The sequence below is a fragment of the Hyla sarda genome, unplaced genomic scaffold, assembly GCF_029499605.1.
Source record: "Hyla sarda isolate aHylSar1 unplaced genomic scaffold, aHylSar1.hap1 scaffold_543, whole genome shotgun sequence".
Lineage (NCBI taxonomy): Eukaryota > Metazoa > Chordata > Amphibia > Anura > Hylidae > Hyla > Hyla sarda.
In genome coordinates this window covers 44,620-69,139 of record NW_026610554.1, presented here as the reverse complement: position 1 = coordinate 69,139, position 24,520 = coordinate 44,620, and the positions used below count along the sequence as shown (strand labels likewise).

The window sequence follows — 24,520 nt, the reverse complement described above, 5'->3', positions numbered from 1 at the left end:
TAAACGTATTCTCCGTTGAGATATTGCAGCCGCTGCTGTGTCCAGGCCCAGGAGCCTTAGCACTGTGCTGTGATGTCACTCAATACCACTGACATCACTAGGTGTAAACAACATCTCTCCTTTGCTGTGTATGTGACTATGGAGCTGTTTGGTGATGTCGTCTATTATGGCCTTCATAGAAGCAACAGGAGATTGTTGCATCCATCTAGAACCCTCAGAACTACAGTGCTATGATGTCACTCACTTCCACAGGCCTTGCAGAGTGTAAACAACAACAACCCAGCTTTGTTGTGTATGTAACCATAGGGATTTGTGATGTCACCTAGAACCTTCACAGCAGCGACAGCTTTATGAGGAGCATCAGCACTGCTCTGCCTGAGCAGAACCATCACCGCCATAGGTTGTCAAATAACCCGGGTTTAACCCACACAGGTAAGTCCAATGGGGTGCAGGCATGTCCTCTATGCTTACAGCTTCCCGTGGGTGTTGGTTTGATACCGTTTGGGGACAGCCAAGGAGGCATCTGCAGGCAACAAAGGTAGGTGTGTGCTTGTGTGTGTGTTTCCTATGCAGATCCTAAGCCCAGTGTCACATGCAAGTAGGAGGAGTAAGAAGGGTTCCTGGCAAATCCGGGTTATGGATTGCATTTAAAAAGGCCCCGTGGGAGTGCAATGGGCCCCTGTCTTGCTGCTTAGCAATAATGGTATGGGTTTAGGTTCTGCTGTGTGTACTGGTGGTTGACTGCCCCCCAGCCCAGAGTGTGCATGGAAAATTGTCTGGCAGCCTCCCTGACAGCAAGCAGTGATAGTGCCCATGAAGGGGACCTTTTGTTGGGCCCGCCCCTTTCACGGTTATCGCTTCTCGGCCTTTTGGCTAAGATCAAGTGTAGTATCTGTTCTTATCAGTTTAATATCTGATACGTCCCCTATCTGGGGACCATATATTAAATGGATTTTTGAGAACGGGGGCCGATTTCGAAGCTTGCTTCCGTCGCCCTATGCATTGACCCGATATGGCAGTATCTTCGGGTACAGTGCACCACCCCCTTACAGGGTTAAAAAGAAAGATTCCTACTTTCATTGCTACCTGCTTGCTGGCTAGCCAGCTAGCCAGCCCTGTGGGCCTTGCTGCTGCTGCTGCTGCAGCCAAAAAACAAAAGGTGGTGCTGCTGCTGCTTCTGCTTCTGCTTGTGTCTGGCCGCTGTTGGAGCGTCCAGGCACAGGACTTCTGCTGCTGCTGACTAAATGGCCTCCTTAATTGGATCATTTGAGTAGCCAGCACACCTGTGCAGGTAGGGCATGACATGATAGGCAGCTGCCTTGATAGCGGGTGGGTGCTGAATGTTCCTAATTGACAAAATAAGATTAATGCTTATGAAGAAATATAAAATCTCATCCCTTCCCCAATATCGCGCCACACCCCTACCCCTTAATTCCCTGGTTGAACTTGATGGACATATGTCTTTTTTCGACCGTACTAACTATGTAACTATGTAACATAACATGGGGGGGGGGGGTCTCCTGGCTGTTCACACAGGTGTGTCATTGCTGTACATTGACCATGCATTGCTTCTGTGGTATTGCAAAGGCAAAGACAAATGCTTCCAGCCATCCATTGCACTAATGGATTGGTCATCAGCTGGCTGTCTATGTCCCGCATCAATATAGACCAAAGTACAGAGGGTTAGGCTATGCTATTGTGCACCTACCTGATGCATCAGAAGGTGCGAGGCCCTTGCTAAATTCTGTGCACAGACTTTGAGATCTATGCTTTAGACTGTATCTAAACCTGCTCCAACATGGACTGACATTCTGGCCTACTTTCAGCCGATGCGACTTGTCTGTCGCTGAACAGTCGCTTTTTATGTATTCAGCACCTATGTATAATGTTGTAAAAATGCTCTAGAAGCTAAAGTCGCAGAAATGTCACACATATTTGGCCTGCAACTTTCTGTGCGACAAATTCAGACAGGAAAAATCAGTATAAATCCTTAGAAAATTATCCCCCAGTGTCTCCATCTGCTGGCGGTATTGAATAAGCATTGCTGCACTGATGGGGTATGCATTAGACGAAAAAAAAGAAGAAAAAGAAGAATAATACGCCCAGAAAAGAGGCGAAAAGGAGAAAAACGTAAAAAAACGTGAAAAAAAAGTAAGAGGAAGAGAAGGGAAAAAAAGGTGGAAATGGGTTTAAAAGTGATTTCGGCGGAGAATATATATATATATATATATATATATATATATATATATATATATATACGCGCACACACACACATATATATAAACGTATTCTCCGTTGAGATATTGCAGCCGCTGCTGTGTCCAGGCCCAGGAGCCTTAGCACTGTGCTGTGATGTCACTCAATACCACTGACATCACTAGGTGTAAACAACATCTCTCCTTTGCTGTGTATGTGACTATGGAGCTGTTTGGTGATGTCGTCTATTATGGCCTTCATAGAAGCAACAGGAGATTGTTGCATCCATCTAGAACCCTCAGAACTACAGTGCTATGATGTCACTCACTTCCACAGGCCTTGCAGAGTGTAAACAACAACAACCCAGCTTTGTTGTGTATGTAACCATAGGGATTTGTGATGTCACCTAGAACCTTCACAGCAGCGACAGCTTTATGAGGAGCATCAGCACTGCTCTGCCTGAGCAGAACCATCACCGCCATAGGTTGTCAAATAACCCGGGTTTAACCCACACAGGTAAGTCCAATGGGGTGCAGGCATGTCCTCTATGCTTACAGCTTCCCGTGGGTGTTGGTTTGATACCGTTTGGGGACAGCCAAGGAGGCATCTGCAGGCAACAAAGGTAGGTGTGTGCTTGTGTGTGTGTTTCCTATGCAGATCCTAAGCCCAGTGTCACATGCAAGTAGGAGGAGTAAGAAGGGTTCCTGGCAAATCCGGGTTATGGATTGCATTTAAAAAGGCCCCGTGGGAGTGCAATGGGCCCCTGTCTTGCTGCTTAGCAATAATGGTATGGGTTTAGGTTCTGCTGTGTGTACTGGTGGTTGACTGCCCCCCAGCCCAGAGTGTGCATGGAAAATTGTCTGGCAGCCTCCCTGACAGCAAGCAGTGATAGTGCCCATGAAGGGGACCTTGTTGGGCCCGCCCCTTTCACGGTTATCGCTTCTCGGCCTTTTGGCTAAGATCAAGTGTAGTATCTGTTCTTATCAGTTTAATATCTGATACGTCCCCTATCTGGGGACCATATATTAAATGGATTTTTGAGAACGGGGGCCGATTTCGAAGCTTGCTTCCGTCGCCCTATGCATTGACCCGATATGGCAGTATCTTCGGGTACAGTGCACCACCCCCTTACAGGGTTAAAAAGAAAGATTCCTACTTTCATTGCTACCTGCTTGCTGGCTAGCCAGCTAGCCAGCCCTGTGGGCCTTGCTGCTGCTGCTGCTGCAGCCAAAAAACAAAAGGTGGTGCTGCTGCTGCTTCTGCTTCTGCTTGTGTCTGGCCGCTGTTGGAGCGTCCAGGCACAGGACTTCTGCTGCTGCTGACTAAATGGCCTCCTTAATTGGATCATTTGAGTAGCCAGCACACCTGTGCAGGTAGGGCATGACATGATAGGCAGCTGCCTTGATAGCGGGTGGGTGCTGAATGTTCCTAATTGACAAAATAAGATTAATGCTTATGAAGAAATATAAAATCTCATCCCTTCCCCAATATCGCGCCACACCCCTACCCCTTAATTCCCTGGTTGAACTTGATGGACATATGTCTTTTTTCGACCGTACTAACTATGTAACTATGTAACATAACATGGGGGGGGGGGGGTCTCCTGGCTGTTCACACAGGTGTGTCATTGCTGTACATTGACCATGCATTGCTTCTGTGGTATTGCAAAGGCAAAGACAAATGCTTCCAGCCATCCATTGCACTAATGGATTGGTCATCAGCTGGCTGTCTATGTCCCGCATCAATATAGACCAAAGTACAGAGGGTTAGGCTATGCTATTGTGCACCTACCTGATGCATCAGAAGGTGCGAGGCCCTTGCTAAATTCTGTGCACAGACTTTGAGATCTATGCTTTAGACTGTATCTAAACCTGCTCCAACATGGACTGACATTCTGGCCTACTTTCAGCCGATGCGACTTGTCTGTCGCTGAACAGTCGCTTTTTATGTATTCAGCACCTATGTATAATGTTGTAAAAATGCTCTAGAAGCTAAAGTCGCAGAAATGTCACACATATTTGGCCTGCAACTTTCTGTGCGACAAATTCAGACAGGAAAAATCAGTATAAATCCTTAGAAAATTATCCCCCAGTGTCTCCATCTGCTGGCGGTATTGAATAAGCATTGCTGCACTGATGGGGTATGCATTAGACGAAAAAAAAGAAGAAAAAGAAGAATAATACGCCCAGAAAAGAGGCGAAAAGGAGAAAAACGTAAAAAAACGTGAAAAAAAAGTAAGAGGAAGAGAAGGGAAAAAAAGGTGGAAATGGGTTTAAAAGTGATTTCGGCGGAGAAATATATATATATATATATATATATACGCGCACACACACACATATATATAAACGTATTCTCCGTTGAGATATTGCAGCCGCTGCTGTGTCCAGGCCCAGGAGCCTACTGTGCTGTGATGTCACTCAATACCACTGACATCACTAGGTGTAAACAACATCTCTCCTTTGCTGTGTATGTGACTATGGAGCTGTTTGGTGATGTCGTCTATTATGGCCTTCATAGAAGCAACAGGAGATTGTTGCATCCATCTAGAACCCTCAGAACTACAGTGCTATGATGTCACTCACTTCCACAGGCCTTGCAGAGTGTAAACAACAACAACCCAGCTTTGTTGTGTATGTAACCATAGGGATTTGTGATGTCACCTAGAACCTTCACAGCAGCGACAGCTTTATGAGGAGCATCAGCACTGCTCTGCCTGAGCAGAACCATCACCGCCATAGGTTGTCAAATAACCCGGGTTTAACCCACACAGGTAAGTCCAATGGGGTGCAGGCATGTCCTCTATGCTTACAGCTTCCCGTGGGTGTTGGTTTGATACCGTTTGGGGACAGCCAAGGAGGCATCTGCAGGCAACAAAGGTAGGTGTGTGCTTGTGTGTGTGTTTCCTATGCAGATCCTAAGCCCAGTGTCACATGCAAGTAGGAGGAGTAAGAAGGGTTCCTGGCAAATCCGGGTTATGGATTGCATTTAAAAAGGCCCCGTGGGAGTGCAATGGGCCCCTGTCTTGCTGCTTAGCAATAATGGTATGGGTTTAGGTTCTGCTGTGTGTACTGGTGGTTGACTGCCCCCCAGCCCAGAGTGTGCATGGAAAATTGTCTGGCAGCCTCCCTGACAGCAAGCAGTGATAGTGCCCATGAAGGGGACCTTGTTGGGCCCGCCCCTTTCACGGTTATCGCTTCTCGGCCTTTTGGCTAAGATCAAGTGTAGTATCTGTTCTTATCAGTTTAATATCTGATACGTCCCCTATCTGGGGACCATATATTAAATGGATTTTTGAGAACGGGGGCCGATTTCGAAGCTTGCTTCCGTCGCCCTATGCATTGACCCGATATGGCAGTATCTTCGGGTACAGTGCACCACCCCCTTACAGGGTTAAAAAGAAAGATTCCTACTTTCATTGCTACCTGCTTGCTGGCTAGCCAGCTAGCCAGCCCTGTGGGCCTTGCTGCTGCTGCTGCTGCAGCCAAAAAACAAAAGGTGGTGCTGCTGCTGCTTCTGCTTCTGCTTGTGTCTGGCCGCTGTTGGAGCGTCCAGGCACAGGACTTCTGCTGCTGCTGACTAAATGGCCTCCTTAATTGGATCATTTGAGTAGCCAGCACACCTGTGCAGGTAGGGCATGACATGATAGGCAGCTGCCTTGATAGCGGGTGGGTGCTGAATGTTCCTAATTGACAAAATAAGATTAATGCTTATGAAGAAATATAAAATCTCATCCCTTCCCCAATATCGCGCCACACCCCTACCCCTTAATTCCCTGGTTGAACTTGATGGACATATGTCTTTTTTCGACCGTACTAACTATGTAACTATGTAACATAACATGGGGGGGGGGGGGTCTCCTGGCTGTTCACACAGGTGTGTCATTGCTGTACATTGACCATGCATTGCTTCTGTGGTATTGCAAAGGCAAAGACAAATGCTTCCAGCCATCCATTGCACTAATGGATTGGTCATCAGCTGGCTGTCTATGTCCCGCATCAATATAGACCAAAGTACAGAGGGTTAGGCTATGCTATTGTGCACCTACCTGATGCATCAGAAGGTGCGAGGCCCTTGCTAAATTCTGTGCACAGACTTTGAGATCTATGCTTTAGACTGTATCTAAACCTGCTCCAACATGGACTGACATTCTGGCCTACTTTCAGCCGATGCGACTTGTCTGTCGCTGAACAGTCGCTTTTTATGTATTCAGCACCTATGTATAATGTTGTAAAAATGCTCTAGAAGCTAAAGTCGCAGAAATGTCACACATATTTGGCCTGCAACTTTCTGTGCGACAAATTCAGACAGGAAAAATCAGTATAAATCCTTAGAAAATTATCCCCCAGTGTCTCCATCTGCTGGCGGTATTGAATAAGCATTGCTGCACTGATGGGGTATGCATTAGACGAAAAAAAAGAAGAAAAAGAAGAATAATACGCCCAGAAAAGAGGCGAAAAGGAGAAAAACGTAAAAAAACGTGAAAAAAAAGTAAGAGGAAGAGAAGGGAAAAAAAGGTGGAAATGGGTTTAAAAGTGATTTCGGCGGAGATATATATATATATATATATATATATATATATATATATATATATACGCGCACACACACACATATATATAAACGTATTCTCCGTTGAGATATTGCAGCCGCTGCTGTGTCCAGGCCCAGGAGCCTTAGCACTGTGCTGTGATGTCACTCAATACCACTGACATCACTAGGTGTAAACAACATCTCTCCTTTGCTGTGTATGTGACTATGGAGCTGTTTGGTGATGTCGTCTATTATGGCCTTCATAGAAGCAACAGGAGATTGTTGCATCCATCTAGAACCCTCAGAACTACAGTGCTATGATGTCACTCACTTCCACAGGCCTTGCAGAGTGTAAACAACAACAACCCAGCTTTGTTGTGTATGTAACCATAGGGATTTGTGATGTCACCTAGAACCTTCACAGCAGCGACAGCTTTATGAGGAGCATCAGCACTGCTCTGCCTGAGCAGAACCATCACCGCCATAGGTTGTCAAATAACCCGGGTTTAACCCACACAGGTAAGTCCAATGGGGTGCAGGCATGTCCTCTATGCTTACAGCTTCCCGTGGGTGTTGGTTTGATACCGTTTGGGGACAGCCAAGGAGGCATCTGCAGGCAACAAAGGTAGGTGTGTGCTTGTGTGTGTGTTTCCTATGCAGATCCTAAGCCCAGTGTCACATGCAAGTAGGAGGAGTAAGAAGGGTTCCTGGCAAATCCGGGTTATGGATTGCATTTAAAAAGGCCCCGTGGGAGTGCAATGGGCCCCTGTCTTGCTGCTTAGCAATAATGGTATGGGTTTAGGTTCTGCTGTGTGTACTGGTGGTTGACTGCCCCCCAGCCCAGAGTGTGCATGGAAAATTGTCTGGCAGCCTCCCTGACAGCAAGCAGTGATAGTGCCCATGAAGGGGACCTTGTTGGGCCCGCCCCTTTCACGGTTATCGCTTCTCGGCCTTTTGGCTAAGATCAAGTGTAGTATCTGTTCTTATCAGTTTAATATCTGATACGTCCCCTATCTGGGGACCATATATTAAATGGATTTTTGAGAACGGGGGCCGATTTCGAAGCTTGCTTCCGTCGCCCTATGCATTGACCCGATATGGCAGTATCTTCGGGTACAGTGCACCACCCCCTTACAGGGTTAAAAAGAAAGATTCCTACTTTCATTGCTACCTGCTTGCTGGCTAGCCAGCTAGCCAGCCCTGTGGGCCTTGCTGCTGCTGCTGCTGCAGCCAAAAAACAAAAGGTGGTGCTGCTGCTGCTTCTGCTTCTGCTTGTGTCTGGCCGCTGTTGGAGCGTCCAGGCACAGGACTTCTGCTGCTGCTGACTAAATGGCCTCCTTAATTGGATCATTTGAGTAGCCAGCACACCTGTGCAGGTAGGGCATGACATGATAGGCAGCTGCCTTGATAGCGGGTGGGTGCTGAATGTTCCTAATTGACAAAATAAGATTAATGCTTATGAAGAAATATAAAATCTCATCCCTTCCCCAATATCGCGCCACACCCCTACCCCTTAATTCCCTGGTTGAACTTGATGGACATATGTCTTTTTTCGACCGTACTAACTATGTAACTATGTAACATAACATGGGGGGGGGGGGGTCTCCTGGCTGTTCACACAGGTGTGTCATTGCTGTACATTGACCATGCATTGCTTCTGTGGTATTGCAAAGGCAAAGACAAATGCTTCCAGCCATCCATTGCACTAATGGATTGGTCATCAGCTGGCTGTCTATGTCCCGCATCAATATAGACCAAAGTACAGAGGGTTAGGCTATGCTATTGTGCACCTACCTGATGCATCAGAAGGTGCGAGGCCCTTGCTAAATTCTGTGCACAGACTTTGAGATCTATGCTTTAGACTGTATCTAAACCTGCTCCAACATGGACTGACATTCTGGCCTACTTTCAGCCGATGCGACTTGTCTGTCGCTGAACAGTCGCTTTTTATGTATTCAGCACCTATGTATAATGTTGTAAAAATGCTCTAGAAGCTAAAGTCGCAGAAATGTCACACATATTTGGCCTGCAACTTTCTGTGCGACAAATTCAGACAGGAAAAATCAGTATAAATCCTTAGAAAATTATCCCCCAGTGTCTCCATCTGCTGGCGGTATTGAATAAGCATTGCTGCACTGATGGGGTATGCATTAGACGAAAAAAAAGAAGAAAAAGAAGAAGAATACGCCCAGAAAAGAGGCGAAAAGGAGAAAAACGTAAAAAAACGTGAAAAAAAAGTAAGAGGAAGAGAAGGGAAAAAAAGGTGGAAATGGGTTTAAAAGTGATTTCGGCGGAGAAATATATATATATATATATATATATACGCGCACACACACACATATATATAAACGTATTCTCCGTTGAGATATTGCAGCCGCTGCTGTGTCCAGGCCCAGGAGCCTTAGCACTGTGCTGTGATGTCACTCAATACCACTGACATCACTAGGTGTAAACAACATCTCTCCTTTGCTGTGTATGTGACTATGGAGCTGTTTGGTGATGTCGTCTATTATGGCCTTCATAGAAGCAACAGGAGATTGTTGCATCCATCTAGAACCCTCAGAACTACAGTGCTATGATGTCACTCACTTCCACAGGCCTTGCAGAGTGTAAACAACAACAACCCAGCTTTGTTGTGTATGTAACCATAGGGATTTGTGATGTCACCTAGAACCTTCACAGCAGCGACAGCTTTATGAGGAGCATCAGCACTGCTCTGCCTGAGCAGAACCATCACCGCCATAGGTTGTCAAATAACCCGGGTTTAACCCACACAGGTAAGTCCAATGGGGTGCAGGCATGTCCTCTATGCTTACAGCTTCCCGTGGGTGTTGGTTTGATACCGTTTGGGGACAGCCAAGGAGGCATCTGCAGGCAACAAAGGTAGGTGTGTGCTTGTGTGTGTGTTTCCTATGCAGATCCTAAGCCCAGTGTCACATGCAAGTAGGAGGAGTAAGAAGGGTTCCTGGCAAATCCGGGTTATGGATTGCATTTAAAAAGGCCCCGTGGGAGTGCAATGGGCCCCTGTCTTGCTGCTTAGCAATAATGGTATGGGTTTAGGTTCTGCTGTGTGTACTGGTGGTTGACTGCCCCCCAGCCCAGAGTGTGCATGGAAAATTGTCTGGCAGCCTCCCTGACAGCAAGCAGTGATAGTGCCCATGAAGGGGACCTTGTTGGGCCCGCCCCTTTCACGGTTATCGCTTCTCGGCCTTTTGGCTAAGATCAAGTGTAGTATCTGTTCTTATCAGTTTAATATCTGATACGTCCCCTATCTGGGGACCATATATTAAATGGATTTTTGAGAACGGGGGCCGATTTCGAAGCTTGCTTCCGTCGCCCTATGCATTGACCCGATATGGCAGTATCTTCGGGTACAGTGCACCACCCCCTTGCAGGGTTAAAAAGAAAGATTCCTACTTTCATTGCTACCTGCTTGCTGGCTAGCCAGCTAGCCAGCCCTGTGGGCCTTGCTGCTGCTGCTGCTGCAGCCAAAAAACAAAAGGTGGTGCTGCTGCTGCTTCTGCTTCTGCTTGTGTCTGGCCGCTGTTGGAGCGTCCAGGCACAGGACTTCTGCTGCTGCTGACTAAATGGCCTCCTTAATTGGATCATTTGAGTAGCCAGCACACCTGTGCAGGTAGGGCATGACATGATAGGCAGCTGCCTTGATAGCGGGTGGGTGCTGAATGTTCCTAATTGACAAAATAAGATTAATGCTTATGAAGAAATATAAAATCTCATCCCTTCCCCAATATCGCGCCACACCCCTACCCCTTAATTCCCTGGTTGAACTTGATGGACATATGTCTTTTTTCGACCGTACTAACTATGTAACTATGTAACATAACATGGGGGGGGGGGTCTCCTGGCTGTTCACACAGGTGTGTCATTGCTGTACATTGACCATGCATTGCTTCTGTGGTATTGCAAAGGCAAAGACAAATGCTTCCAGCCATCCATTGCACTAATGGATTGGTCATCAGCTGACTGTCTATGTCCCGCATCAATATAGACCAAAGTACAGAGGGTTAGGCTATGCTATTGTGCACCTACCTGATGCATCAGAAGGTGCGAGGCCCTTGCTAAATTCTGTGCACAGACTTTGAGATCTATGCTTTAGACTGTATCTAAACCTGCTCCAACATGGACTGACATTCTGGCCTACTTTCAGCCGATGCGACTTGTCTGTCGCTGAACAGTCGCTTTTTATGTATTCAGCACCTATGTATAATGTTGTAAAAATGCTCTAGAAGCTAAAGTCGCAGAAATGTCACACATATTTGGCCTGCAACTTTCTGTGCGACAAATTCAGACAGGAAAAATCAGTATAAATCCTTAGAAAATTATCCCCCAGTGTCTCCATCTGCTGGCGGTATTGAATAAGCATTGCTGCACTGATGGGGTATGCATTAGACGAAAAAAAAGAAGAAAAAGAAGAATAATACGCCCAGAAAAGAGGCGAAAAGGAGAAAAACGTAAAAAAACGTGAAAAAAAAGTAAGAGGAAGAGAAGGGAAAAAAAGGTGGAAATGGGTTTAAAAGTGATTTCGGCGGAGAAATATATATATATATATATATATATATATATATATATATATATACGCGCACACACACACATATATATAAACGTATTCTCCGTTGAGATATTGCAGCCGCTGCTGTGTCCAGGCCCAGGAGCCTTAGCACTGTGCTGTGATGTCACTCAATACCACTGACATCACTAGGTGTAAACAACATCTCTCCTTTGCTGTGTATGTGACTATGGAGCTGTTTGGTGATGTCGTCTATTATGGCCTTCATAGAAGCAACAGGAGATTGTTGCATCCATCTAGAACCCTCAGAACTACAGTGCTATGATGTCACTCACTTCCACAGGCCTTGCAGAGTGTAAACAACAACAACCCAGCTTTGTTGTGTATGTAACCATAGGGATTTGTGATGTCACCTAGAACCTTCACAGCAGCGACAGCTTTATGAGGAGCATCAGCACTGCTCTGCCTGAGCAGAACCATCACCGCCATAGGTTGTCAAATAACCCGGGTTTAACCCACACAGGTAAGTCCAATGGGGTGCAGGCATGTCCTCTATGCTTACAGCTTCCCGTGGGTGTTGGTTTGATACCGTTTGGGGACAGCCAAGGAGGCATCTGCAGGCAACAAAGGTAGGTGTGTGCTTGTGTGTGTGTTTCCTATGCAGATCCTAAGCCCAGTGTCACATGCAAGTAGGAGGAGTAAGAAGGGTTCCTGGCAAATCCGGGTTATGGATTGCATTTAAAAAGGCCCCGTGGGAGTGCAATGGGCCCCTGTCTTGCTGCTTAGCAATAATGGTATGGGTTTAGGTTCTGCTGTGTGTACTGGTGGTTGACTGCCCCCCAGCCCAGAGTGTGCATGGAAAATTGTCTGGCAGCCTCCCTGACAGCAAGCAGTGATAGTGCCCATGAAGGGGACCTTGTTGGGCCCGCCCCTTTCACGGTTATCGCTTCTCGGCCTTTTGGCTAAGATCAAGTGTAGTATCTGTTCTTATCAGTTTAATATCTGATACGTCCCCTATCTGGGGACCATATATTAAATGGATTTTTGAGAACGGGGGCCGATTTCGAAGCTTGCTTCCGTCGCCCTATGCATTGACCCGATATGGCAGTATCTTCGGGTACAGTGCACCACCCCCTTACAGGGTTAAAAAGAAAGATTCCTACTTTCATTGCTACCTGCTTGCTGGCTAGCCAGCTAGCCAGCCCTGTGGGCCTTGCTGCTGCTGCTGCTGCAGCCAAAAAACAAAAGGTGGTGCTGCTGCTGCTTCTGCTTCTGCTTGTGTCTGGCCGCTGTTGGAGCGTCCAGGCACGGACTTCTGCTGCTGCTGACTAAATGGCCTCCTTAATTGGATCATTTGAGTAGCCAGCACACCTGTGCAGGTAGGGCATGACATGATAGGCAGCTGCCTTGATAGCGGGTGGGTGCTGAATGTTCCTAATTGACAAAATAAGATTAATGCTTATGAAGAAATATAAAATCTCATCCCTTCCCCAATATCGCGCCACACCCCTACCCCTTAATTCCCTGGTTGAACTTGATGGACATATGTCTTTTTTCGACCGTACTAACTATGTAACTATGTAACATAACATGGGGGGGGGGGTCTCCTGGCTGTTCACACAGGTGTGTCATTGCTGTACATTGACCATGCATTGCTTCTGTGGTATTGCAAAGGCAAAGACAAATGCTTCCAGCCATCCATTGCACTAATGGATTGGTCATCAGCTGGCTGTCTATGTCCCGCATCAATATAGACCAAAGTACAGAGGGTTAGGCTATGCTATTGTGCACCTACCTGATGCATCAGAAGGTGCGAGGCCCTTGCTAAATTCTGTGCACAGACTTTGAGATCTATGCTTTAGACTGTATCTAAACCTGCTCCAACATGGACTGACATTCTGGCCTACTTTCAGCCGATGCGACTTGTCTGTCGCTGAACAGTCGCTTTTTATGTATTCAGCACCTATGTATAATGTTGTAAAAATGCTCTAGAAGCTAAAGTCGCAGAAATGTCACACATATTTGGCCTGCAACTTTCTGTGCGACAAATTCAGACAGGAAAAATCAGTATAAATCCTTAGAAAATTATCCCCCAGTGTCTCCATCTGCTGGCGGTATTGAATAAGCATTGCTGCACTGATGGGGTATGCATTAGACGAAAAAAAAGAAGAAAAAGAAGAATAATACGCCCAGAAAAGAGGCGAAAAGGAGAAAAACGTAAAAAAACGTGAAAAAAAAGTAAGAGGAAGAGAAGGGAAAAAAAGGTGGAAATGGGTTTAAAAGTGATTTCGGCGGAGAAATATATATATATATATATATATATATATATATATATATATATATATATACGCGCACACACACACATATATATAAACGTATTCTCCGTTGAGATATTGCAGCCGCTGCTGTGTCCAGGCCCAGGAGCCTTAGCACTGTGCTGTGATGTCACTCAATACCACTGACATCACTAGGTGTAAACAACATCTCTCCTTTGCTGTGTATGTGACTATGGAGCTGTTTGGTGATGTCGTCTATTATGGCCTTCATAGAAGCAACAGGAGATTGTTGCATCCATCTAGAACCCTCAGAACTACAGTGCTATGATGTCACTCACTTCCACAGGCCTTGCAGAGTGTAAACAACAACAACCCAGCTTTGTTGTGTATGTAACCATAGGGATTTGTGATGTCACCTAGAACCTTCACAGCAGCGACAGCTTTATGAGGAGCATCAGCACTGCTCTGCCTGAGCAGAACCATCACCGCCATAGGTTGTCAAATAACCCGGGTTTAACCCACACAGGTAAGTCCAATGGGGTGCAGGCATGTCCTCTATGCTTACAGCTTCCCGTGGGTGTTGGTTTGATACCGTTTGGGGACAGCCAAGGAGGCATCTGCAGGCAACAAAGGTAGGTGTGTGCTTGTGTGTGTGTTTCCTATGCAGATCCTAAGCCCAGTGTCACATGCAAGTAGGAGGAGTAAGAAGGGTTCCTGGCAAATCCGGGTTATGGATTGCATTTAAAAAGGCCCCGTGGGAGTGCAATGGGCCCCTGTCTTGCTGCTTAGCAATAATGGTATGGGTTTAGGTTCTGCTGTGTGTACTGGTGGTTGACTGCCCCCCAGCCCAGAGTGTGCATGGAAAATTGTCTGGCAGCCTCCCTGACAGCAAGCAGTGATAGTGCCCATGAAGGGGACCTTGTTGGGCCCGCCCCTTTCACGGTTATCGCTTCTCGGCCTTTTGGCTAAGATCAAGTGTAGTATCTGTTCTTATCAGTTTAATATCTGATACGTCCCCTATCTGGGGACCATATATTAAATGGATTTTTGAGAACGGGGGCCGATTTCGAAGCTTGCTTCCGTCGCCCTATGCATTGACCCGATATGGCAGTATCTTCGGGTACAGTGCACCACCCCCTTGCAGGGTTAAAAAGAAAGATTCCTACTTTCATTGCTACCTGCTTGCTGGCTAGCCAGCTAGCCAGCCCTGTGGGCCTTGCTGCTGCTGCTGCTGCAGCCAAAAAACAAAAGGTGGTGCTGCTGCTGCTTCTGCTTCTGCTTGTGTCTGGCCGCTGTTGGAGCATCCAGGCACAGGACTTCTGCTGCTGCTGACTAAATGGCCTCCTTAATTGGATCATTTGAGTAGCCAGCACACCTGTGCAGGTAGGGCATGACATGATAGGCAGCTGCCTTGATAGCGGGTGGGTGCTGAATGTTCCTAATTGACAAAATAAGATTAATGCTTATGAAGAAATATAAAATCTCATCCCTTCCCCAATATCGCGCCACACCCCTACCCCTTAATTCCCTGGTTGAACTTGATGGACATATGTCTTTTTTCGACCGTACTAACTATGTAACTATGTAACATAACATGGGGGGGGGGGTCTCCTGGCTGTTCACACAGGTGTGTCATTGCTGTACATTGACCATGCATTGCTTCTGTGGTATTGCAAAGGCAAAGACAAATGCTTCCAGCCATCCATTGCACTAATGGATTGGTCATCAGCTGACTGTCTATGTCCCGCATCAATATAGACCAAAGTACAGAGGGTTAGGCTATGCTATTGTGCACCTACCTGATGCATCAGAAGGTGCGAGGCCCTTGCTAAATTCTGTGCACAGACTTTGAGATCTATGCTTTAGACTGTATCTAAACCTGCTCCAACATGGACTGACATTCTGGCCTACTTTCAGCCGATGCGACTTGTCTGTCGCTGAACAGTCGCTTTTTATGTATTCAGCACCTATGTATAATGTTGTAAAAATGCTCTAGAAGCTAAAGTCGCAGAAATGTCACACATATTTGGCCTGCAACTTTCTGTGCGACAAATTCAGACAGGAAAAATCAGTATAAATCCTTAGAAAATTATCCCCCAGTGTCTCCATCTGCTGGCGGTATTGAATAAGCATTGCTGCACTGATGGGGTATGCATTAGACGAAAAAAAAGAAGAAAAAGAAGAATAATACGCCCAGAAAAGAGGCGAAAAGGAGAAAAACGTAAAAAAACGTGAAAAAAAAGTAAGAGGAAGAGAAGGGAAAAAAAGGTGGAAATGGGTTTAAAAGTGATTTCGGCGGAGAAATATATATATATATATATATATATATATATATATATATATACGCGCACACACACACATATATATAAACGTATTCTCCGTTGAGATATTGCAGCCGCTGCTGTGTCCAGGCCCAGGAGCCTTAGCACTGTGCTGTGATGTCACTCAATACCACTGACATCACTAGGTGTAAACAACATCTCTCCTTTGCTGTGTATGTGACTATGGAGCTGTTTGGTGATGTCGTCTATTATGGCCTTCATAGAAGCAACAGGAGATTGTTGCATCCATCTAGAACCCTCAGAACTACAGTGCTATGATGTCACTCACTTCCACAGGCCTTGCAGAGTGTAAACAACAACAACCCAGCTTTGTTGTGTATGTAACCATAGGGATTTGTGATGTCACCTAGAACCTTCACAGCAGCGACAGCTTTATGAGGAGCATCAGCACTGCTCTGCCTGAGCAGAACCATCACCGCCATAGGTTGTCAAATAACCCGGGTTTAACCCACACAGGTAAGTCCAATGGGGTGCAGGCATGTCCTCTATGCTTACAGCTTCCCGTGGGTGTTGGTTTGATACCGTTTGGGGACAGCCAAGGAGGCATCTGCAGGCAACAAAGGTAGGTGTGTGCTTGTGTGTGTGTTTCCTATGCAGATCCTAAGCCCAGTGTCACATGCAAGTAGGAGGAGTAAGAAGGGTTCCTGGCAAATCCGGGTTATGGATTGCATTTAAAAAGGCCCCGTGGGAGTGCAATGGGCCCCTGTCTTGCTGCTTAGCAATAATGGTATGGGTTTAGGTTCTGCTGTGTGTACTGGTGGTTGACTGCCCCCCAGCCCAGAGTGTGCATGGAAAATTGTCTGGCAGCCTCCCTGACAGCAAGCAGTGATAGTGCCCATGAAGGGGACCTTGTTGGGCCCGCCCCTTTCACGGTTATCGCTTCTCGGCCTTTTGGCTAAGATCAAGTGTAGTATCTGTTCTTATCAGTTTAATATCTGATACGTCCCCTATCTGGGGACCATATATTAAATGGATTTTTGAGAACGGGGGCCGATTTCGAAGCTTGCTTCCGTCGCCCTATGCATTGACCCGATATGGCAGTATCTTCGGGTACAGTGCACCACCCCCTTACAGGGTTAAAAAGAAAGATTCCTACTTTCATTGCTACCTGCTTGCTGGCTAGCCAGCTAGCCAGCCCTGTGGGCCTTGCTGCTGCTGCTGCTGCAGCCAAAAAACAAAAGGTGGTGCTGCTGCTGCTTCTGCTTCTGCTTGTGTCTGGCCGCTGTTGGAGCGTCCAGGCACAGGACTTCTGCTGCTGCTGACTAAATGGCCTCCTTAATTGGATCATTTGAGTAGCCAGCACACCTGTGCAGGTAGGGCATGACATGATAGGCAGCTGCCTTGATAGCGGGTGGGTGCTGAATGTTCCTAATTGACAAAATAAGATTAATGCTTATGAAGAAATATAAAATCTCATCCCTTCCCCAATATCGCGCCACACCCCTACCCCTTAATTCCCTGGTTGAACTTGATGGACATATGTCTTTTTTCGACCGTACTAACTATGTAACTATGTAACATAACATGGGGGGGGGGGGTCTCCTGGCTGTTCACACAGGTGTGTCATTGCTGTACATTGACCATGCATTGCTTCTGTGGTATTGCAAAGGCAAAGACAAATGCTTCCAGCCATCCATTGCACTAATGGATTGGTCATCAGCTGGCTGTCTATGTCCCGCATCAATATAGACCAAAGTACAGAGGGTTAGGCTATGCTATTGTGCACCTACCTGATGCATCAGAAGGTGCGAGGCCCTTGCTAAATTCTGTGCACAGACTTTGAGATCTATGCTTTAGACTGTATCTAAACATGCTCCAACATGGACTGACATTCTGGCCTACTTTCAGCCGATGCGACTTGTCTGTCGCTGAACAGTCGCTTTTTATGTATTCAGCACCTATGTATAATGTTGTAAAAATGCTCTAGAAGCTAAAGTCGCAGAAATGTCACACATATTTGGCCTGCAACTTTCTGTGCGACAAATTCAGACAGGAAAAATCAGTATAAATCCTTAGAAAATTATCCCCCAGTGTCTCCATCTGCTGGCGGTATTGAATAAGCATTGCTGCACTGATGGGGTATGCATTAGACGAAAAAAAAGAAGAAAAAGAAGAATAATACGCCCAGAAAAGAGGCGAAAAGGAGAAAAACGTAAAAAAACGTGAAAAAAAAGTAAGAGGAAGAGAAGGGAAAAAAAAGGTGGAAATGGGTTTAAAAGTGATTTCGGCGGAGAAATATATATATATATATATATATATATATATATATATATATATATATATACGCGCACACACACACATTATATAAACGTATTCTCCGTTGAGACAGCCGCTGCTGTGTCCAGGCCCAGGAGCCTTAGCACTGTGCTGTGATGTCACTCAATACCACTGACATCACTAGGTGTAAACAACATCTCTCCTTTGCTGTGTATGTGACTATGGAGCTGTTTGGTGATGTCGTCTATTATGGCCTTCATAGAAGCAACAGGAGATTGTTGCATCCATCTAGAACCCTCAGAACTACAGTGCTATGATGTCACTCACTTCCACAGGCCTTGCAGAGTGTAAACAACAACAACCCAGCTTTGTTGTGTATGTAACCATAGGGATTTGTGATGTCACCTAGAACCTTCACAGCAGCGACAGCTTTATGAGGAGCATCAGCACTGCTCTGCCTGAGCAGAACCATCACCGCCATAGGTTGTCAAATAACCCGGGTTTAACCCACACAGGTAAGTCCAATGGGGTGCAGGCATGTCCTCTATGCTTACAGCTTCCCGTGGGTGTTGGTTTGATACCGTTTGGGGACAGCCAAGGAGGCATCTGCAGGCAACAAAGGTAGGTGTGTGCTTGTGTGTGTGTTTCCTATGCAGATCCTAAGCCCAGTGTCACATGCAAGTAGGAGGAGTAAGAAGGGTTCCTGGCAAATCCGGGTTATGGATTGCATTTAAAAAGGCCCCGTGGGAGTGCAATGGGCCCCTGTCTTGCTGCTTAGCAATAATGGTATGGGTTTAGGTTCTGCTGTGTGTACTGGTGGTTGACTGCCCCCCAGCCCAGAGTGTGCATGGAAAATTGTCTGGCAGCCTCCCTGACAGCAAGCAGTGATAGTGCCCATGAAGGGGACCTTGTTGGGCCCGCCCCTTTCACGGTTATCGCTTCTCGGCCTTTTGGCTAAGATCAAGTGTAGTATCTGTTCTTATCAGTTTAATATCTGATACGTCCCCTATCTGGGGACCATATATTAAATGGATTTTTGAGAACGGGGGCCGATTTCGAAGCTTGCTTCCGTCGCCCTATGCATTGACCCGATATGGCAGTATCTTCGGGTACAGTGCACCACCCCCTTACAGGGTTAAAAAGAAAGATTCCTACTTTCATTGCTACCTGCTTGCTGGCTAGCCAGCTAGCCAGCCCTGTGGGCCTTGCTGCTGCTGCTGCTGCAGCCAAAAAACAAAAGGTGGTGCTGCTGCTGCTTCTGCTTCTGCTTGTGTCTGGCCGCTGTTGGAGCGTCCAGGCACAGGACTTCTGCTGCTGCTGACTAAATGGCCTCCTTAATTGGATCATTTGAGTAGCCAGCACACCTGTGCAGGTAGGGCATGACATGATAGGCAGCTGCCTTGATAGCGGGTGGGTGCTGAATGTTCCTAATTGACAAAATAAGATTAATGCTTATGAAGAAATATAAAATCTCATCCCTTCCCCAATATCGCGCCACACCCCTACCCCTTAATTCCCTGGTTGAACTTGATGGACATATGTCTTTTTTCGACCGTACTAACTATGTAAATATGTAACATAACATGGGGGGGGGGGTCTCCTGGCTGTTCACACAGGTGTGTCATTGCTGTACATTGACCATGCATTGCTTCTGTGGTATTGCAAAGGCAAAGACAAATGCTTCCAGCCATCCATTGCACTAATGGATTGGTCATCAGCTGGCTGTCTATGTCCCGCATCAATATAGACCAAAGTACAGAGGGTTAGGCTATGCTATTGTGCACCTACCTGATGCATCAGAAGGTGCGAGGCCCTTGCTAAATTCTGTGCACAGACTTTGAGATCTATGCTTTAGACTGTATCTAAACCTGCTCCAACATGGACTGACATTCTGGCCTACTTTCAGCCGATGCGACTTGTCTGTCGCTGAACAGTCGCTTTTTATGTATTCAGCACCTATGTATAATGTTGTAAAAATGCTCTAGAAGCTAAAGTCGCAGAAATGTCACACATATTTGGCCTGCAACTTTCTGTGCGACAAATTCAGACAGGAAAAATCAGTATAAATCCTTAGAAAATTATCCCCCAGTGTCTCCATCTGCTGGCGGTATTGAATAAGCATTGCTGCACTGATGGGGTATGCATTAGACGAAAAAAAAGAAGAAAAAGAAGAATAATACGCCCAGAAAAGAGGCGAAAAGGAGAAAAACGTAAAAAAACGTGAAAAAAAAGTAAGAGGAAGAGAATGGGAAAAAAAGGTGGAAATGGGTTTAAAAGTGATTTCGGCGGAGAAATATATATATATATATATATATATATATATATATATATATATACGCGCACACACACACATATATATAAACGTATTCTCCGTTGAGATATTGCAGCCGCTGCTGTGTCCAGGCCCAGGAGCCTTAGCACTGTGCTGTGATGTCACTCAATACCACTGACATCACTAGGTGTAAACAACATCTCTCCTTTGCTGTGTATGTGACTATGGAGCTGTTTGGTGATGTCGTCTATTATGGCCTTCATAGAAGCAACAGGAGATTGTTGCATCCATCTAGAACCCTCAGAACTACAGTGCTATGATGTCACTCACTTCCACAGGCCTTGCAGAGTGTAAACAACAACAACCCAGCTTTGTTGTGTATGTAACCATAGGGATTTGTGATGTCACCTAGAACCTTCACAGCAGCGACAGCTTTATGAGGAGCATCAGCACTGCTCTGCCTGAGCAGAACCATCACCGCCATAGGTTGTCAAATAACCCGGGTTTAACCCACACAGGTAAGTCCAATGGGGTGCAGGCATGTCCTCTATGCTTACAGCTTCCCGTGGGTGTTGGTTTGATACCGTTTGGGGACAGCCAAGGAGGCATCTGCAGGCAACAAAGGTAGGTGTGTGCTTGTGTGTGTGTTTCCTATGCAGATCCTAAGCCCAGTGTCACATGCAAGTAGGAGGAGTAAGAAGGGTTCCTGGCAAATCCGGGTTATGGATTGCATTTAAAAAGGCCCCGTGGGAGTGCAATGGGCCCCTGTCTTGCTGCTTAGCAATAATGGTATGGGTTTAGGTTCTGCTGTGTGTACTGGTGGTTGACTGCCCCCCAGCCCAGAGTGTGCATGGAAAATTGTCTGGCAGCCTCCCTGACAGCAAGCAGTGATAGTGCCCATGAAGGGGACCTTGTTGGGCCCGCCCCTTTCACGGTTATCGCTTCTCGGCCTTTTGGCTAAGATCAAGTGTAGTATCTGTTCTTATCAGTTTAATATCTGATACGTCCCCTATCTGGGGACCATATATTAAATGGATTTTTGAGAACGGGGGCCGATTTCGAAGCTTGCTTCCGTCGCCCTATGCATTGACCCGATATGGCAGTATCTTCGGGTACAGTGCACCACCCCCTTACAGGGTTAAAAAGAAAGATTCCTACTTTCATTGCTACCTGCTTGCTGGCTAGCCAGCTAGCCAGCCCTGTGGGCCTTGCTGCTGCTGCTGCTGCAGCCAAAAAACAAAAGGTGGTGCTGCTGCTGCTTCTGCTTCTGCTTGTGTCTGGCCGCTGTTGGAGCGTCCAGGCACAGGACTTCTGCTGCTGCTGACTAAATGGCCTCCTTAATTGGATCATTTGAGTAGCCAGCACACCTGTGCAGGTAGGGCATGACATGATAGGCAGCTGCCTTGATAGCGGGTGGGTGCTGAATGTTCCTAATTGACAAAATAAGATTAATGCTTATGAAGAAATATAAAATCTCATCCCTTCCCCAATATCGCGCCACACCCCTACCCCTTAATTCCCTGGTTGAACTTGATGGACATATGTCTTTTTTCGACCGTACTAACTATGTAACTATGTAACATAACATGGGGGGGGGGGGTCTCCTGGCTGTTCACACAGGTGTGTCATTGCTGTACATTGACCATGCATTGCTTCTGTGGTATTGCAAAGGCAAAGACAAATGCTTCCAGCCATCCATTGCACTAATGGATTGGTCATCAGCTGGCTGTCTATGTCCCGCATCAATATAGACCAAAGTACAGAGGGTTAGGCTATGCTATTGTGCACCTACCTGATGCATCAGAAGGTGCGAGGCCCTTGCTAAATTCTGTGCACAGACTTTGAGATCTATGCTTTAGACTGTATCTAAACCTGCTCCAACATGGACTGACATTCTGGCCTACTTTCAGCCGATGCGACTTGTCTGTCGCTGAACAGTCGCTTTTTATGTATTCAGCACCTATGTATAATGTTGTAAAAATGCTCTAGAAGCTAAAGTCGCAGAAATGTCACACATATTTGGCCTGCAACTTTCTGTGCGACAAATTCAGACAGGAAAAATCAGTATAAATCCTTAGAAAATTATCCCCCAGTGTCTCCATCTGCTGGCGGTATTGAATAAGCATTGCTGCACTGATGGGGTATGCATTAGACGAAAAAAAAGAAGAAAAAGAAGAATAATACGCCCAGAAAAGAGGCGAAAAGGAGAAAAACGTAAAAAAACGTGAAAAAAAAGTAAGAGGAAGAGAAGGGAAAAAAAGGTGGAAATGGGTTTAAAAGTGATTTCGGCGGAGAAATATATATATATATATATATATATATATATATATATATATATATATATATACGCGCACACACACACATATATATATAAACGTATTCTCCGTTGAGATATTGCAGCCGCTGCTGTGTCCAGGCCCAGGAGCCTTAGCACTGTGCTGTGATGTCACTCAATACCACTGACATCACTAGGTGTAAACAACATCTCTCCTTTGCTGTGTATGTGACTATGGAGCTGTTTGGTGATGTCGTCTATTATGGCCTTCATAGAAGCAACAGGAGATTGTTGCATCCATCTAGAACCCTCAGAACTACAGTGCTATGATGTCACTCACTTCCACAGGCCTTGCAGAGTGTAAACAACAACAACCCAGCTTTGTTGTGTATGTAACCATAGGGATTTGTGATGTCACCTAGAACCTTCACAGCAGCGACAGCTTTATGAGGAGCATCAGCACTGCTCTGCCTGAGCAGAACCATCACCGCCATAGGTTGTCAAATAACCCGGGTTTAACCCACACAGGTAAGTCCAATGGGGTGCAGGCATGTCCTCTATGCTTACAGCTTCCCGTGGGTGTTGGTTTGATACCGTTTGGGGACAGCCAAGGAGGCATCTGCAGGCAACAAAGGTAGGTGTGTGCTTGTGTGTGTGTTTCCTATGCAGATCCTAAGCCCAGTGTCACATGCAAGTAGGAGGAGTAAGAAGGGTTCCTGGCAAATCCGGGTTATGGATTGCATTTAAAAAGGCCCCGTGGGAGTGCAATGGGCCCCTGTCTTGCTGCTTAGCAATAATGGTATGGGTTTAGGTTCTGCTGTGTGTACTGGTGGTTGACTGCCCCCCAGCCCAGAGTGTGCATGGAAAATTGTCTGGCAGCCTCCCTGACAGCAAGCAGTGATAGTGCCCATGAAGGGGACCTTGTTGGGCCCGCCCCTTTCACGGTTATCGCTTCTCGGCCTTTTGGCTAAGATCAAGTGTAGTATCTGTTCTTATCAGTTTAATATCTGATACGTCCCCTATCTGGGGACCATATATTAAATGGATTTTTGAGAACGGGGGCCGATTTCGAAGCTTGCTTCCGTCGCCCTATGCATTGACCCGATATGGCAGTATCCTCGGGTACAGTGCACCACCCCCTTACAGGGTTAAAAAGAAAGATTCCTACTTTCATTGCTACCTGCTTGCTGGCTAGCCAGCTAGCCAGCCCTGTGGGCCTTGCTGCTGCTGCAGCCAAAAAACAAAAGGTGGTGCTGCTGCTGCTTCTGCTTCTGCTTGTGTCTGGCCGCTGTTGGAGCGTCCAGGCACAGGACTTCTGCTGCTGCTGACTAAATGGCCTCCTTAATTGGATCATTTGAGTAGCCAGCACACCTGTGCAGGTAGGGCATGACATGATAGGCAGCTGCCTTGATAGCGGGTGGGTGCTGAATGTTCCTAATTGACAAAATAAGATTAATGCTTATGAAGAAATATAAAATCTCATCCCTTCCCCAATATCGCGCCACACCCCTACCCCTTAATTCCCTGGTTGAACTTGATGGACATATGTCTTTTTTCGACCGTACTAACTATGTAACTATGTAACATAACATGGGGGGGGGGGGGTCTCCTGGCTGTTCACACAGGTGTGTCATTGCTGTACATTGACCATGCATTGCTTCTGTGGTATTGCAAAGGCAAAGACAAATGCTTCCAGCCATCCATTGCACTAATGGATTGGTCATCAGCTGGCTGTCTATGTCCCGCATCAATATAGACCAAAGTACAGAGGGTTAGGCTATGCTATTGTGCACCTACCTGATGCATCAGAAGGTGCGAGGCCCTTGCTAAATTCTGTGCACAGACTTTGAGATCTATGCTTTAGACTGTATCTAAACCTGCTCCAAC

The 24,520-nt window shown here is 46.3% G+C and overlaps 11 non-coding genes across 11 annotated transcripts; all 11 read left to right on the top strand.

Annotated features, from left to right (window-relative positions):
- Nucleotides 1-853: 853 nt before the first annotated feature.
- On the top strand, nucleotides 854-1,044 carry LOC130339423 (U2 spliceosomal RNA). Its single transcript, XR_008879797.1, has one exon. It is a non-coding gene; the product is annotated as a U2 spliceosomal RNA (small nuclear RNA).
- A 2,087-nt stretch (nucleotides 1,045-3,131) lies between these two features.
- Nucleotides 3,132-3,322, top strand: LOC130339421 (U2 spliceosomal RNA). The gene has a single exon (XR_008879795.1). It is a non-coding gene; the product is annotated as a U2 spliceosomal RNA (small nuclear RNA).
- A 2,063-nt stretch (nucleotides 3,323-5,385) lies between these two features.
- On the top strand, nucleotides 5,386-5,576 carry LOC130339420 (U2 spliceosomal RNA). Its single transcript, XR_008879794.1, has one exon. It is a non-coding gene; the product is annotated as a U2 spliceosomal RNA (small nuclear RNA).
- A 2,085-nt stretch (nucleotides 5,577-7,661) lies between these two features.
- LOC130339418 (U2 spliceosomal RNA) lies at nucleotides 7,662-7,852 on the top strand. Its single transcript, XR_008879793.1, has one exon. It is a non-coding gene; the product is annotated as a U2 spliceosomal RNA (small nuclear RNA).
- A 2,067-nt stretch (nucleotides 7,853-9,919) lies between these two features.
- On the top strand, nucleotides 9,920-10,110 carry LOC130339385 (U2 spliceosomal RNA). Its single transcript, XR_008879768.1, has one exon. It is a non-coding gene; the product is annotated as a U2 spliceosomal RNA (small nuclear RNA).
- A 2,083-nt stretch (nucleotides 10,111-12,193) lies between these two features.
- Nucleotides 12,194-12,384, top strand: LOC130339417 (U2 spliceosomal RNA). Its single transcript, XR_008879792.1, has one exon. It is a non-coding gene; the product is annotated as a U2 spliceosomal RNA (small nuclear RNA).
- Nucleotides 12,385-14,472: 2,088 nt separating this feature from the next.
- On the top strand, nucleotides 14,473-14,663 carry LOC130339384 (U2 spliceosomal RNA). Its single transcript, XR_008879767.1, has one exon. It is a non-coding gene; the product is annotated as a U2 spliceosomal RNA (small nuclear RNA).
- Nucleotides 14,664-16,744: 2,081 nt separating this feature from the next.
- Nucleotides 16,745-16,935, top strand: LOC130339416 (U2 spliceosomal RNA). The gene has a single exon (XR_008879791.1). It is a non-coding gene; the product is annotated as a U2 spliceosomal RNA (small nuclear RNA).
- A 2,085-nt stretch (nucleotides 16,936-19,020) lies between these two features.
- LOC130339415 (U2 spliceosomal RNA) lies at nucleotides 19,021-19,211 on the top strand. Its single transcript, XR_008879790.1, has one exon. It is a non-coding gene; the product is annotated as a U2 spliceosomal RNA (small nuclear RNA).
- Nucleotides 19,212-21,295: 2,084 nt separating this feature from the next.
- LOC130339414 (U2 spliceosomal RNA) lies at nucleotides 21,296-21,486 on the top strand. The gene has a single exon (XR_008879789.1). It is a non-coding gene; the product is annotated as a U2 spliceosomal RNA (small nuclear RNA).
- A 2,094-nt stretch (nucleotides 21,487-23,580) lies between these two features.
- Nucleotides 23,581-23,771, top strand: LOC130339388 (U2 spliceosomal RNA). Its single transcript, XR_008879770.1, has one exon. It is a non-coding gene; the product is annotated as a U2 spliceosomal RNA (small nuclear RNA).
- The last annotated feature ends 749 nt before the right edge of the window (nucleotides 23,772-24,520 follow it).